Source organism: Telopea speciosissima, chromosome 6 (assembly GCF_018873765.1).
Source record: "Telopea speciosissima isolate NSW1024214 ecotype Mountain lineage chromosome 6, Tspe_v1, whole genome shotgun sequence".
Classification (NCBI taxonomy): Eukaryota; Viridiplantae; Streptophyta; class Magnoliopsida; order Proteales; family Proteaceae; genus Telopea; species Telopea speciosissima.
In genome coordinates, this window is record NC_057921.1 from 24,970,423 (window position 1) to 24,985,383 (window position 14,961).

At 41.2% G+C, this 14,961-nt stretch overlaps 1 pseudogene; it reads right to left on the reverse strand.

Annotated features, from left to right (window-relative positions):
• Window positions 1-6,091: 6,091 nt before the first annotated feature.
• Window positions 6,092-14,691, reverse strand: LOC122665545 (annotated as a pseudogene).
• Window positions 14,692-14,961: the final 270 nt, after the last annotated feature.

Below are 14,961 nucleotides of genomic sequence, written 5' to 3' on the forward strand. Positions count from 1 at the left end.
TCTCTCATACACTATTCATTCTAGCTGAAGAGGTGCTCTGTAAAGGTCTTCGGGCTTTACTGGTGTCACAAAAACTAAAGCTCCTCCGGGTCCAAGAGGTTTTGACTCCTACCCACCTATTATTTGCTGACGATATTTTTATCCTCATGAATGCTTCTACCAGGTACACTCAGAGCTTGAAGTCCTTTCTGATGATGTACCAAGAATTTTCGGTCCAGAGGGTGAATTTAAATAAAAGCAAGCTATTTTTTGGCAAGGTCCCCGTGCAAAGACGCAATAGAATTTATATTGACCTTGGCATCCCCATTTGCTCTTTGCCTATGAAGTACTTGCATGTAGAAATTTTCAAGGGCCTTGTCAAGCGGGAGCCTATCCTTCCTCTTATGGATAAAATCACGGCGCGGCTTTCTGGACGGAAAGGAAGGTTACTCTCTATGGCTGGGCGTGTGGAGATAGTGGAATCTGTGATTGTAGGCATTTCGGTTCATAATTTCTCAATTTACTAGTGGCCTGAATCCTTGGTGAATACTTTGGAAAGGTGGATAAGGAATTTTATTTGGGCAGGGGATGCTGACTCTAGGGAAAAAATTACAGTCAATTGGGATTCAGTTTGCAAGCCAAAATTTGAAGGAGGGTTGGACTTGTAATCTAGATGGATCTTTACATCCAAATTTGCTTTGGAGGTGATTCGATTGAAAAATCCCAAGCCGCCTTGGTTCTCTATGGTTTGGAATAATCTTCTTCAACCTCGTCATTCTATGTTTAGTTGGAGGATCCACCATGGGAAGCTACGAACTGATGATCTGATAAAGAAGTTTGGCATCCCTCTTCCTTCTTGATGTGGTTTTTGTTGTCGGGCAAAGGAATCTTTCCACCATTTTTTTTTATGAGTGTCCCTTCGCTCAATCTTTGTGGTCTTCTTTTTCGAGACTGTATGGGATCAGTTGGGAACATCATTCTTCTTTTTTGGAGTTGAGTGCTTGGTGGAAGTGAAAGGTGCGGTCGGTTTCATTCAAAGAGGTGTGGACCTGTGGCCTTATCCTTATTGCTTATTTTACCTAGCTTGAGAGAAATTCTCATAGATTCGATGGGCTGTATTCCAATCATTCCCAAGTTTAGGACCGAATTTCCATGGAGATTGTGCTTATTTTTTCTTCCCGGCCTTGCCAATCCACTTCCATCCATGATTTTCTGCTAGGAAGGAGCTTGAATATTCCTTTGAGGCCTTGTGGCCCTTCTCGAATTTTGGAGATTTTTTGGTCTCGGCCATCCTCAGGTTGTGTTAAATTAAATGTTGATGATTGCTCGCTTGGCAATCCTGGTTGATCAGGAGCAGGTGGTATCTTCCATAACTCTGATGCCCAGGTTATTTTCTCATTCAGGGAATTTCGGGGAATGGCGACTAATTTTGAGGCTGAGTTTCATGCTTCAGACCTGGGGTTGGAATTTGCAAAACCCCAAGGCATCTCTGACCTCTAGATTGAGTGTGACTTAGTGGCAGTTTTCATTCTTGTGTCGAGGTCTTTTGTTCCCTTGTTCCTTTGGCAGCGTTGGATTAGTTTGTACTCTTACTTGAACTCGATTGTGTGGAAGATCTCTCACTGCTTCCGGGAAGCAACTCCTGTGGTTGATTTCCTGGCTAAATCTGTGGCAACTCAACAGATTTCTTCGATGATGGTATCTTTTTCGGCCTTAATTTTGGATGACCTTTCCTTGGATGCTTAGGGTAGACCGAGATTCAGACTCATTTATTCCTGATTTCTTTTTGTTTCTATCTGTTGGCATTTTATTTTCCCTGCTAATGGCATAGCTGAAGGTGGGGAAATATTTGGTGTTTTTTCTTTGTGCTTTGTGGCTATATTCGTCCCTAGTCCTTGTATTGTTGTATTTCCTGGTGGTTTTTAATATATGATCTTTTAGCCAAAAAAAAAAGTGGCCTACATTTCCCCAAATATATTGAATTGAACCAGTCTTGATACATTATGCTTCAACCCTTCCATTTGCACCATATGTATTCAGTTGTTGTCATTGTTCTTTTCCAACGGTATCCTTGAGGAAGCTCCTTGGGTACTCAATGTGGTCCAATCCACACCTAGTTGGTGGCCTACATTGAAACCTATCATACATGTTACTAGCTTCTATTTATTTTTTGGGTGAATAGTTAATATATTCAACGAAGCGCAGGGATTCTTTGCCTCCTAAAATTGAAGGAAAGAACAAAATGGAAGAAGGAAAAAATAGATGGAGAAAACTCCTCAACAAATCAACGGTCTATCCTTAAGGCTTCATTTGGTTGCAAGGGGAATTAAAGGGAAGGGAAGGGAAAATTTTCAAACCTAAAAAAGTAACTTTTGTAATCATTACCTCATGTGATTGTATAAACTACTTAAATTTCTTACCATATCTAGTAAAGATACATTTTACATGTAATAATTATTTTACATTTTAAACCAAAGGGAAATGGATGCAAAGTAAAGTGAAATTTAATAACCAAATATGGAATGATTTGGAGTTAGATATATTGTCACATGGGGTAATGATTAAAAAAATACCTTTTTTAAGTATGAAAATTTCACTTCCCTTCCCTTTAATTCCCCTTGCAACAAAACAGTTCATAAAGGTAATTTAAGCTAGAAGGGAAATCCGAAGAGGATACAAATGAAAGAAAGAACTCAAAACCGCTATGCACTAAGGTAACTCCGAGAAAACAAAAATTACTAGACCACCCCTTAATTAACGGAAGAACTAGAACTAGGGGAAAAATGCATCTCTTTGCCACTGCGATATTGCTTCAAAACTTTCCTCTAATGGGAAGTTTGGGATGTAGGATGCGGGATGCATCAAAATTCAAAGGAGCATAATAAAAAATCACCCTATCAACACAACTAGCATCTTTTTATAGTATCTCAAAGGTGTGGAACCATAGAAAATTATCTATACAAACATTGTTGTTCATTGGATGAAACTAATGTTTGAGTTTTGTGGCCCAACAAAAACTTATTTAGTGTTATTTTGCATGTTACTCTAAGCACCAAGAAATAAGGGGGGGGGGGGGGAGGCGACACTACCAAAAGAGGCAAACCACTAAGGGGGTGGGTTTACATCCAATAAGGGAACATTGAGACATCAAATAAAATTAATATGGCAATTCCTAAGGGTGTCAGGAACAACGAGGGTATAGTAGCCAAGATGAGGCTAAAAAGAACCTTTCGAACGAAACAGCTCCCACAACCCTCACCCTTAGGAATTGCCATATTATTTCTAATTGGTGTCTCAATATTCTTGTAGATGCTGAATTTTGTTACCCCCTCAGCAATTATGATAATAGGATGTGGATTGACGTAGTATCTCTCTCAAGAAGGACTCAACCCCACAACCACTCCTACCCCACCATAATCCTGATAATGTTCAGACAAATAATTTTCACTGCAAAATACTTGATGTTAGCAAGTGGTGTAGGAGTAGTATTAAAAAAGACTGTTAGTAATTCCCCTAGCACCAAATTATGGTTAATATTTGTTCTGAATTTCAAAATATTTTGGGACCAAAACATAGACCAACACCTGAAAATTGGATAGTGCTCAGAAATACAAATGCAATGGTATATTACATGGAAAAATCTGATGTTCGGGCATGAAACGACGCCCAAAATAGTGAAATAAGGCATTTTGAGGACAAATTGGGAGGATCCTAATCCATTTAGGGATCCATGGATCCGTAGAACCTATTTTTGAGCCATTAACAAAATTTATTCAAAAAAAATTCCAAAACTTCTAACCTATAAATACCCCCTCCTATTGTTTTAGGATCCGAACCAAAAGTACTGATGAGAGAAAGGACCCAAATTATAAAGCTAAGATCCTGTATTGATTCTGGATGGTTATCCACAGAGTAATCATTTGTGGATTCGTTATTCTGGAAAATAAACTGTTTGGTTATCATGATTCTGTTACGTGAATCTTCTTGAAAAATTGTTTGGTTACCCTGAGTCTGTCAGTTGGATTCATCCTGAATCTATCTGAAAAACTGTTTGGTTACCTCGAGTCTGTTAATTGATAAAATATTAGTTTTTTAATTAAATATTTATTTTTAATTAAATATTAGTTTTGTATATTAAATATTAAAAATTTTAAAAAAATATTAGTTTTTAATTAATTAAATATTATTTTTTATTTAAATGATTATTAGTGTTTTATTTAAAAAAATCTAAACTTAATATTAAACAAAAAAATGGGTTTTATTTAATATAAGATTTTATTTTGTTAACTATTAGTGTTTCATTTAATTAAATATCAGTGTTTTATTTTAATTAAGTATAACTGTTTATTTTTAGTAATATATTAATTATTAAAAAATTGCTTCCCGGTTGGATCATGATAATTAAATGTATTATGGAATCAGGTGGTCAATATGTGAATTCACCTCTTAAATTGAACTCAAGAATGAAGAGCCTTTAGTACAAAAAGTGGAATCATGTGGTTCTCTTAATTCTGTAGAATTACACCACCAAACAATTTTAATAATTAAGAATTACGATTCCAAGAAATTACCATCTATGGATTTACTCAACCAAACACACCCTAAAGTCTCCACTTCATGACCACACAAATTTTACGTGCAACTAACAGTCTTTGTCAGTCTTAGGGCATCTGAGACCCCAAACTTTAATTTTAGGGAAAATTACACTACCACCCCCTGAGGTTTGTACTAAATATAGAGTGACCCCCCGTGTTTCTAAATTATACAGCTGCACCCCCTAAGTGGATAGTGTTTAATAATACAATGTAAAATACCAACTTTGCTCTCTTCTAATATCCATTTAAATAATACTTAATGGGAAATGCCCACTTTGCTCACTTTGCTCACTTTGCTCTCTTCTTCTCCTGGTTTTCTAACTTCTTTTTTTTCTTTTCTTCTACATTCAAAACCCACAGATTGAAACCACCATAGCCAAACAGATCGACTATGTTGGTTTTTCCGATAAAATTCCCAGGGTCATATCTTGATTGATCAGTGCAATATTTTTTTTCCTTTTGACAACTGCTTGAATTCTTGAGTTCTTATTACTTCTCTGTTAATTTCTTCCATAGTAGGTGAGGTCGATAACTTTCTATTACGCCCTCTCAGGGGATTCCAGAAGTCAAATCTGACAAATAGAGCTTTAACAAACAACTGGTGGGGAGAAGGCGAAAGGAGACGAGATTTTCCTCTCCTTTAATTACTAATCAAAACATAAATAATCAGGTTTAGAGTCTCAGTTTCCACACATCCACAGAGAGATGGATGGAAAAATGTCAAAGAGGAGGTGGCACTCTGCAAATATGTGTTCATGGACAAATGGTTTTATTGCTTCAACGTAAGAGAGAGTTTTAAGAATCTAACTTTAATTGAAAAAGGGGAAATTGTGAGAATCGAAGAGCATGAGGTTCATTTGCCACTTTTCCCAACATTGCAAACATCTCCTAATAAGCATATTAATTATTGATATCATCACATCTCAATGATCTCATCTACCTTCCTCCTTTTGCCTTTCCCCATAAGTGTTCCTTAGACTCTGGTTCTAGGCTTCGAAAAATCATCGCAAGAGTAGTGTTCGATTCTAAAGAAATCTACAGGGGTCTCTCCCAGTTGAAATAGAATTTCAGATAATGGATAGTGAGAGGGTTTTCGGTTAATTGAGGAAAAAAAGAAGAGAAGAAGGACAAAAAAAATGGGTTCAGAAGATAAAAGAGAGGAAGAAGATGGGAAACAGAGAAGGAGTTTTGCGATAAAACCCATCTGTAAGTGGCCTCGCTCCAATCTACAAAGGTAGATTGAAAGCCCCAATTGCCACAACCGGTACCCAGAACAACGGATTGATTCCTCTGATAAATATGACAGGCAAAAGGGTCTGTGACCCAACAAAAACACCATTGATCGTTGCAAAAACCTGCCGGATATAAAAAATTATAAACCACCATGCACTTATATGTGATAAACAGTAGCAGCATCCATCCTTACATGAACCCACCTACACTATGACAGTGAATTGCTACTTTATTTACTGCAAATTGTATCAACAACACATAAAATCAAGTTTCAGTTGAACTTAGTTCAGAGAGAGGTTGGAGTAGGGCAGAGAGCTTCATCCATTCTCTGGGCCATGCCTTGAAGGATGGATTCCAAATAAGAGAGGAACCCCTCGAAAGTCAAGCCTTCAACAGGATCTGCCACGAATGACCACTCGATCTGACAACCTTCATTGGCAGGCTTCGAGAGTTGAAGAACCTTCATGGTGGCCATGTAAGACTTCATCCCAATATTATTTTCAGTGACCTCATAGCTCAGCCAACGTTCTATAGGATCAATGGCCACGAGTCTCTCCTTCACCGTCCCTCTCTTCCCCCTCTTTGAACCATGCTCACCTTTACATCTCAATAAAACTTACATCTAAGAACTTTATTTTTTGGCAGACCCAAGTGGAACCGTTTCTTGACCGACAGAATTTGTTTGGCCATATCGATGGCTCGACCCCATGTCCTACGGACCCTGTTGAGACTGCTGCTTGGCGGCGTCAGGACTCCCTCATTTGCAGCATGCTTATTTCTTCTCTCTTTGAAGAAGTATTTCCACTGATTGTTGGAAAATGCACCAGCGTGTCATTGGGCTCACTTTGACTACTGCCTTCTCCTCTCCCTCTGAGAGCCGTTTGATGTCCTTGAGTATGGCGTTGACTGATCTTGAACAACAGCCAGACGAATCTGTGTCTCTCTTCTTGCAGCGTGCCAAGACCATTGCGGACGAACTATCTGCTGCTGGTCATCCCCTATGCCCTGGAGCATTCAACCTTCATATTTATTGTGGGCTTAAGTCCGAGTTTAAATCTATGGTGTCCTCTCTTCTCACTCAGACAGATCCAATCGGTTATGATGACCTGCATGCCATGCTATTGAGCCACAAATTTCTCCATGCCTCATCCCTGAAGAAGCTTGCAATCACAGATGCTACTGCCACTTCTACTCGGATAACTACAAACAATGTTCAGCGCTCCTCATCATCCGGCCCTTCTGGTTCCTCTCCACCAAACCGTGGTGGTCGTGGTGGCCGTTGGGGACGTGGAGGCTGTGGTGGTGGTCGTGGTCGTGGATCTCCTACCGGGTATGGTCGATTTTGGTGCTCCATCTACAAACGCACCAATCACTCTACTGACAGATGTTTTTACCAACCTCAGGCTGGTTTCCCCACCCCTTCTACTTATCCTTTTCCCAACCACTCCGCCACATCTTCAGCCCACCATACATACCCTGTAAAACCCCTGCCCAAAAATAGGGGCTAATTGGAATTTTTGTTGAAAGCCCAGAATCCGAGGTCAAGGCTACCAGCATACTGTGGTGCAATGGACCCGAGGTTGAACATGATGAGGTAGCCCATTGGTGAGGACCTACATACCATTAAGAAGGTAAACACAAACTCCTTGTGACTGTACAGCTCATCACAAAATGTACAGGCTAAGGAAGGTGCCATACCTTGATTCTAGGACCCTTGGATTTAAATCCTACTTCTAGGCTAAACTAATGATGACCCTCATCACCTTGAATGTTTTAGATAAAGCATTTTTAAACCCAAATATCAATTTTCATGATTGGTTTGATGATGAGAACCCAATTCCATACATACATCTTAAATCCCAACATAAATGACAAATTCTGCTAATTTACAAATAGACGTTTTCTTAGTTAAAATGATATAACTCCACCACCCAAACTTCATTTGAGTTGGTTTCAATTTTCTTAGAAACTAGACTCATAGGGCTGCATTTTGTTAGAAGACACCATTACTTAGATCTATCTCTAAGTTAGTTAAAAGCTTAGCTCAAGTTGCTGTCAAAATGGGATCCTGCTGTTTTGACAGGTTGATCTTTGTGTAATAAAAATAGCATAACTTCATAACCCAATCTTCATTTCATTTGATTCCAATTTTTCTAGAAACTAGATTCATAGAGCTTCATTTTATTAGAAGGAACCATGAGCCAATTATGTCTCTAAATGGACTGACATTTCATTTCAATCCAAAACATTTTGTAAATGAATTCTCTGGATGATGTCAATGGGCGATGCACACATCACCTAGAGACATCGCCCAGAGTGGGAAATTGCTGTATTTTGATCTACAGATGTGTGGGGACCACCGGTGTTGGCCATAAACACCCTCCATAGGATGAGGGGAGTCTGGGGGACCATCTCATGCCCTCGGATCACTGTGGGCCCCACCAGAGAGCCCGGAATGACTGAGAATCACTCTAAAAAACATTCTTGAAGTGGGCCTAAGCAGCCAAACAGGACCTAGTCAAGGGCTGGTCTATAAATAGAGGACTTAGCCTCATTTTGGAACCTATTTCTACTGCTGAAAACGTGGGAGAGAAAAGAAGAGAGAAAAGAGAGAAAAGAGAAGGAGAGGAAGAAGAAAGGAAGGGAAAGAAGAAGAGAGAAGGAGGGGAAGCTGTCCCAACCTCCAAAGCCCAGCTCCGGCAGCCATTCTTGGCTGTTCTCAGGTATAAAACTACACCTATACCTGTTGCTATGCTGCTGTTCTCTATTTCCTCTTTTGAATCTATGCTTTATGGAGGTAGATCTGGCCAAGGGAAGCCTAGAACAGCTGGGGGCTGCCTTGTGCTGCCTCAGATCTAGCATGCAAACCTGTTGCATGTAAGATCTGAGCATCTTTCATGTAATAAACCTGCTGTACTATTTTTCTTCTTAGATCTCTATGGTTTTAATGGATTTCTGGCCATCTGGCAGCCCAGAACAGCTGGAAACTGCCTAGAACTGCTCCAGAGCTGCCATGCAAGCATGGAGCATGGAAGATCTAAGATATTTGAGTAAAAATACAGATCTGTTTTGCTGGTCTTGAAGCCAAAATCTGGCTGTGCATGGCTGCACTGCCAGATGCACTGTTATTTGACTGTTTGGAGTCCTGAGTGCATGCCCTGGCTGCATGGAACCTAACCCTAGGTGGTAGCAGCTTTGGATTACTATTTTATACATAAAACCAGCTTTGCATGCAGCCAAAACCGTGGCTTGCAGCTGAAGTTATGCTGGGTTACTATTCACTGGGCTGTCTGGGCAGCCTCTGGCAGCCAAGTGGTGGGCCCAGGTGAAAATCCACAAGGACCAGTGCAAAGTATGCCCCTGGGGATCCAAAATGACCCAACATGCATGGGGAGAGGATCCATGCACTGCCTGTGGTTCAAAACCTTGGAATCTCAGCCTGATTCCGGTTTTGCAATCTCTGGGTGATGCCACTGGGCGATGGCACTGGGCGATGGCACTGGGCGATGCAGACATCACCTAGAGACATCACCCAATGAATGAAAACTTCACTGTTTTGCTGATTTGACTTGGGGGACCTCCACATATGGACTATAAATAGTGTAAGGAGGTGGAAAATGACCAAAATACCCCTCCTCACATCTGTCCATAATTATGTATACCTTGGGTACCCAAGTGGGTCCCGCAGGCTTGGAAACCGTGTCTATGTTGGTCTGCAGACCGCACCTAGGGACTGTGTTGTAAGGCTATTGTGACCTAGAACCATGTATTACAGTGGTAAATGACCATTCTGCCCCTAGACCACATACTCCGGATAATGCACCGGGACATGGGCCTAAAGCCCAGTGCAAGGCCCGGAGAATTCAAAGTGAACTCGGACTGAGCACCGAATTAGACCTAGGAGCCTACACTAACACTGGGTTATCCAAAATAGTTTTGAATAATTAAAATAACATATTTTTTATTTATTACTTTAGGATTTGTTTCCGTGCTCAAGGTGCACAATCAGATACCAGTCGGAACTGAACAAACAACTGAACCGGTAGGATCAAACCAAGGTGAGTGGAATTACGCCATGAGTGTAGGTGTAACATGACTGATGGGTCATGACAACAACAACAATATTTACTATCTTTAAGTACTTTAAATTGTTTTATATTCTCATTTGAATTCTGAATCTTATCTGATGAACATTGGAAATGGATGATAATGCTTGTATGTGGAATTGCTAGATTAGATGCCGTAGCTGGCTTGGAAATGAGGCCTGTGGTAGCCCGTATTATGGGATACGGTTGCCACCGCCTGACTCATACGATGCCATATAGACATGGGGCTAAAGTTTCATCACCCGTGCTATGCACCCTTGCCAACAGGGGTTAAGGTGTTGGATGCCTGTGGGATTGACCGTATAATCCTTGAGCTATATGCCGGGTTTTAAGCCACAATTCAATAATGAGCTATATGCCGGGCTTAAAACCATAATAAGGAAAAGAAATGTGACCTTGAGCTATATGCCGTGTTTTAAACCACAATTCAATTATGAGCTATATGTCGGGCATAAAACCATAATAAGGAAAAGAAATGTGACCTTGAGCTATATGCCGGGCTTTATGCCACAATATAATCCAAAAGAAAAGAAATGTGATCATTGAGTTATAAGTTGACGGTCACTTCACAGGATAATCACAGAGGGCTGGTCAGGCTGACCTAGGTAGGGAGATGCTGGAGCTGACTGGTCCTCTCCGACAACCCAATGGGTGTATCGCAGGAAGGGGTAACCAAGCCCGCACTAGGGGTACACGTATTGTGGATTGTAGTAGCACTAACCCGCCTTAGTTGTGACGTTAGGTGGCTAATAATTAAAATGAATTGCACCTCATGTAGGACTCATTTGGTTGTACTTGCATGTGCATGCATGGTTTATATTTCATTCACGGGCTCGGTGGAGCTCACACTCTTGTATATTCTCTTTTAGTTGATTTTGCAAGAACGGGTTTGCCAATGGGCGAGGAAGCTGTTGATGGAATTGTAGATCTTCCTCATCTCGTTGCTTAGCAACGATTTTGTTATTATTTAAGTTTCTTTCTTTTAAGAAGTGTAATTACCAAGATAATGTACTTATTAAACATAAATGGATATGTATATGGTATAACATAGGAAATTGGGATTTGTTTGTTGATGATATATATCATCTGTGGGTAGTCTGATCTTCCATGGCACTCTGATATTCTTTTAATTGTCTTTTACCCTCATGGTGTGGTTTGGGATGTGTAAGTACTGCTTCTTGATCCTTGGGGATTGGCGGATGTCGTAGGATGTCCGGTCACCTGCCTAAATCCTCCCAGGGGGTGGTTTGGGGCGTGACATACCCCAACCCAGCATCCCACTTCCCTTCTTATCCTCACCCTAACCCACCACTTTTACCTACTCCCCACCCATCCACTGCTTTACCTTGGTACCCTGACACTAGTGCCTCTCACCATGTAACTCCGGATTTTTAGTCACTTTTTTAATATGATGAATACACCAATCCAGATCAACTGCACATTGGTAATGGTAAGGGCTACAGATCTCGCATATTGGTTCTTCTTCCATCCCTTCTTTGTTATCTCGTTCTTTCTATTTACTTGACATTTTACATGTTCCTTCCCTCTCAAAATCTCTTTTATCTATTCAGAAATTTTCAAAAGATAATAATGTCTTCTTTGAGTTTCACCCCTCCCATTTTCTTGTGAAGGATCAGGTAACTAAGGCAACACTACTTCCGGACCGAGTAAAGATGGCTTATATGAGTTATATTCCTCCCCTTCCCCGTCTGCGCCTTCTGCTGTTCGTAGTTCTTTTGATATTTGGCATCGTCGTCTTGGGCATCCGAATGAACGTCTCCTCAGGCATATGCTTCAAATAAATGGTCTACCGTCTACTAGTAATCGTTTAAGTACTCTTTGTAAGGCTTGTCAACTCAGCAAAGCCAGTCGTCTTTCCCTTTCTACTTCTAGTAGTAAAAGTATGTTTCCTTTAGACTTAATTCATACTGATGTTTGGGGGCCTTCGCCCACTCCCTCTATTTCTAATCATCGATATTATGTGATCTTTGTGGATGATAATATGAGATTTATCTGGTTTTATCCATTAGTCCGCAAGTCTGATGTTTTTACCATTTTTCCTCAATTTCAAGCCCTAGTGGAACGATTGTTTGGTAGGAAAATTAAAGCTTTGCAATTTGACTGGGGTGGCGAGTTTCGCTCTCTCCCCACCTTTTTATCCAGGCTTGGCATCACCCATCGCCTTTCTGCGCCACACACCCATGAGCAGCAAGGCGCTGTTGAGAGACGTCATCGACATATTGTTGAGACAAGTCTCTCCCTTCTTGCTCATGGGTCTGTGCCATAGAAGTATTGGCACATTACTTTTGAGACTGCCGTATATTTAATTAACAGGATGCCCTCCTCTGTCTCCCTTGGTATTTCTCCCTTTCAATTGGTTTCTCACAAAGTCCTTAACTATGGTTTTCTAAAAGTCTTTGGCTGCCTCTATTATCCTTATCTTCGTCTGTTTAACCGTCACAAAATGGATTATCGGTCCTCCGCATGTGTTTTTCTTGGTTACAATCCTACAAATATGGGTTATCATTGTCTTAATTTGCAGTCCCAAAAATTCATAATTTCTCATCACGTTCGGTTTGATGAGCACCCCTTTCCTTTCTCGGGAAACTTACCATCACTTCCACTTGCTCAACCATCAAGCCCGTCCCAACCTTGGGCGTCAGCTCCACTTTCTCCACCACTTATCCCTTTACCATTACCCGTGCAATCCTCTCCTATGGACTCTCCCATTCAGCCCTACCCTATGACCTCTCCTACTCCATCACCCGTGAGCAATGCCTACCCCATCCTAACCCCGATGAGTACCCCCACTCGCAGCCCAAAAGCCTCTCCACCCTCACCGCCATCACCTCCCTTGCGCACTCGTCCTATCCTTGACCTCTATCACCCACAGACCGCACCAGCCACAGCTCCACCATCCCAACAGCAGCCTGACCGAGCACCATCATCACAACAACACCCACCATGGGCTAGACTATAGTGAGACCTTCAGTCCAATGGTCAAACCCACAACCATCAGATGTGTTCTATCAGTTGCAGTTTCCCAGGACTGGCCAATAAGATAGCTAGACGTTCAAAATGCCTTCCCTCATGGCTCATTAGATGAAGAAGTATACATATCTCAACCACAGAGCTTTGTTGATCCTTCATACCCACATCATGTTTGCAAACTCCACCAATCTCTGTATGGTCTCAAGCAAGCACCGCATGCTTGGTTTCATCGTCTATCTGAGTTTTTGATTGGATTGGGTTTTATTGGATCTAAGACTGATAGATCTCTTTTCATTCACCGTTCTGGGGCTCATGTTTGTTACATTCTTATTTATGTGGATGACATTATTGTAACAGGCAGCAATTCCTCCATGATATATTCTCTGTTGCAGTGGCTTTCTGGTGAATTTTCTATCAAAGACCTTGGGGATCTACACTTTTTCTTGGGAATTGAGGTCAAATGCCATCCTAAGGGAATTTTATTGTCATAATCTCGCTATATTTTGGATCTGCTCTAGCATACTGGAATGGTGGACTGCAAGCCGGTTAAGACCCCCATGGCCTCCACTACTAAGTTCTCTGATTCAGGGGGTGCGCTAATGTTTGATCCCACCAGGTATCGTTCAATTGTGGGTGCCCTACAATATGTTACCCTAACTCATCCGGACATCTCTTTTGTAGTCAACCGCGCTTGTCGGTTCATGCATTCCCCACTGGAGGAACATTGGCAATTAGTTAAGTGCATTATTCAGTATTTGAAAAGCACCCAATCTGCTAGCCCGCTCCTTGAGCGCTCCCCATCTCGCTCTCTCTAGGTCTTCACTGATGCTGATTGGGCTGGTGATGGCTCTGATCGCAAGTCTATCGGGGGTTTTACTATTTTTCTTAGACTGAACCTTATCTCTTGGGTTTCTCACAAGCAACGTACTGTTGCCCGTTCTTCAACTGAAGCAGAATACAAAGCACTTGTTGATCCATCAGCAGAACTTGTGTGGCTGGAATCTCTTCTCATTGAACTCGGCTATCCAATATCTGGCCCATCGATATTATGGTGTGATAATCTAGGGGCCACGTACCTCTCCGCCAACCCAGTATTACATGCACGCACCAGGTTCAGTTCATCTCCTCACAAGATCAACTGGCTGACACCTTGACCAAACTGTTGGCGTATTCCAGATTTGAAGCATTAGGGACAAGCTGAAGATTCAGTTACCCGATTCTCCACCTTTAGGAGGTGTATAGAGAGAAAGATCACTGGAGACGATTCACCTTCCTTTCTCAGTTCATTATCAATGTGATATCACATGTGATATGACTCAAGCTATCTATAGCAACACAATCGATCTATTATCACATGTGGATTATATATGGCATATCTTAGGCTATTCTCAGCCATCCAATATTCTCTGTATCACCCAATATTGGGTTACCTTGTTTAAACCTCGGTGTATGTCATGTATATATATCCCCTTTGGGATTATGAATGAATTAAGGATCACTATTCACTCTAATACAGCCATGCAGGGACAAAAGTTGTTGTTGTTGATTTGGCGAATTAGCAGATGCAGCTAGGCTGCCAGAGACACCCTCCAACACCTTACAAGTGTCGATGCCAAGGAACCATTTGTGGAGGTTGAAGAAGTCCTCTAATAGAGGCCACACTTGGTCTAAAGTTGCACCTTTTAGCTATGCGCAAAGCTTGCCTTCCCACTTCGACTGGTCTGACTGCGATGATTCCTCTATTGCCATTGCTATATGTGATTGTGATCTACAGAGAGAGAGAGAGAGAGAGACTCTGAATAACCTCTAAGTCGATTGAACTTTTTTTGTTTTTTTGGAAAGAGAAATTTTATTAAGGATAACGTGAGAAACTCATGGCTGAGATGAACAATCATTTCTAAGTGGATAGAACTTGAAAACACAAGGTCCCCAAAGTAGTGTTTATATTCCATTAACAAAAAAAAAAAAAGGGTGAGAGAAAACTGCCTGGGCCTCTAGAGCCTACACATGTGCTATGTCCAATGGGAGTGCGTACTCAAGCATCAACCTGGGTTGAA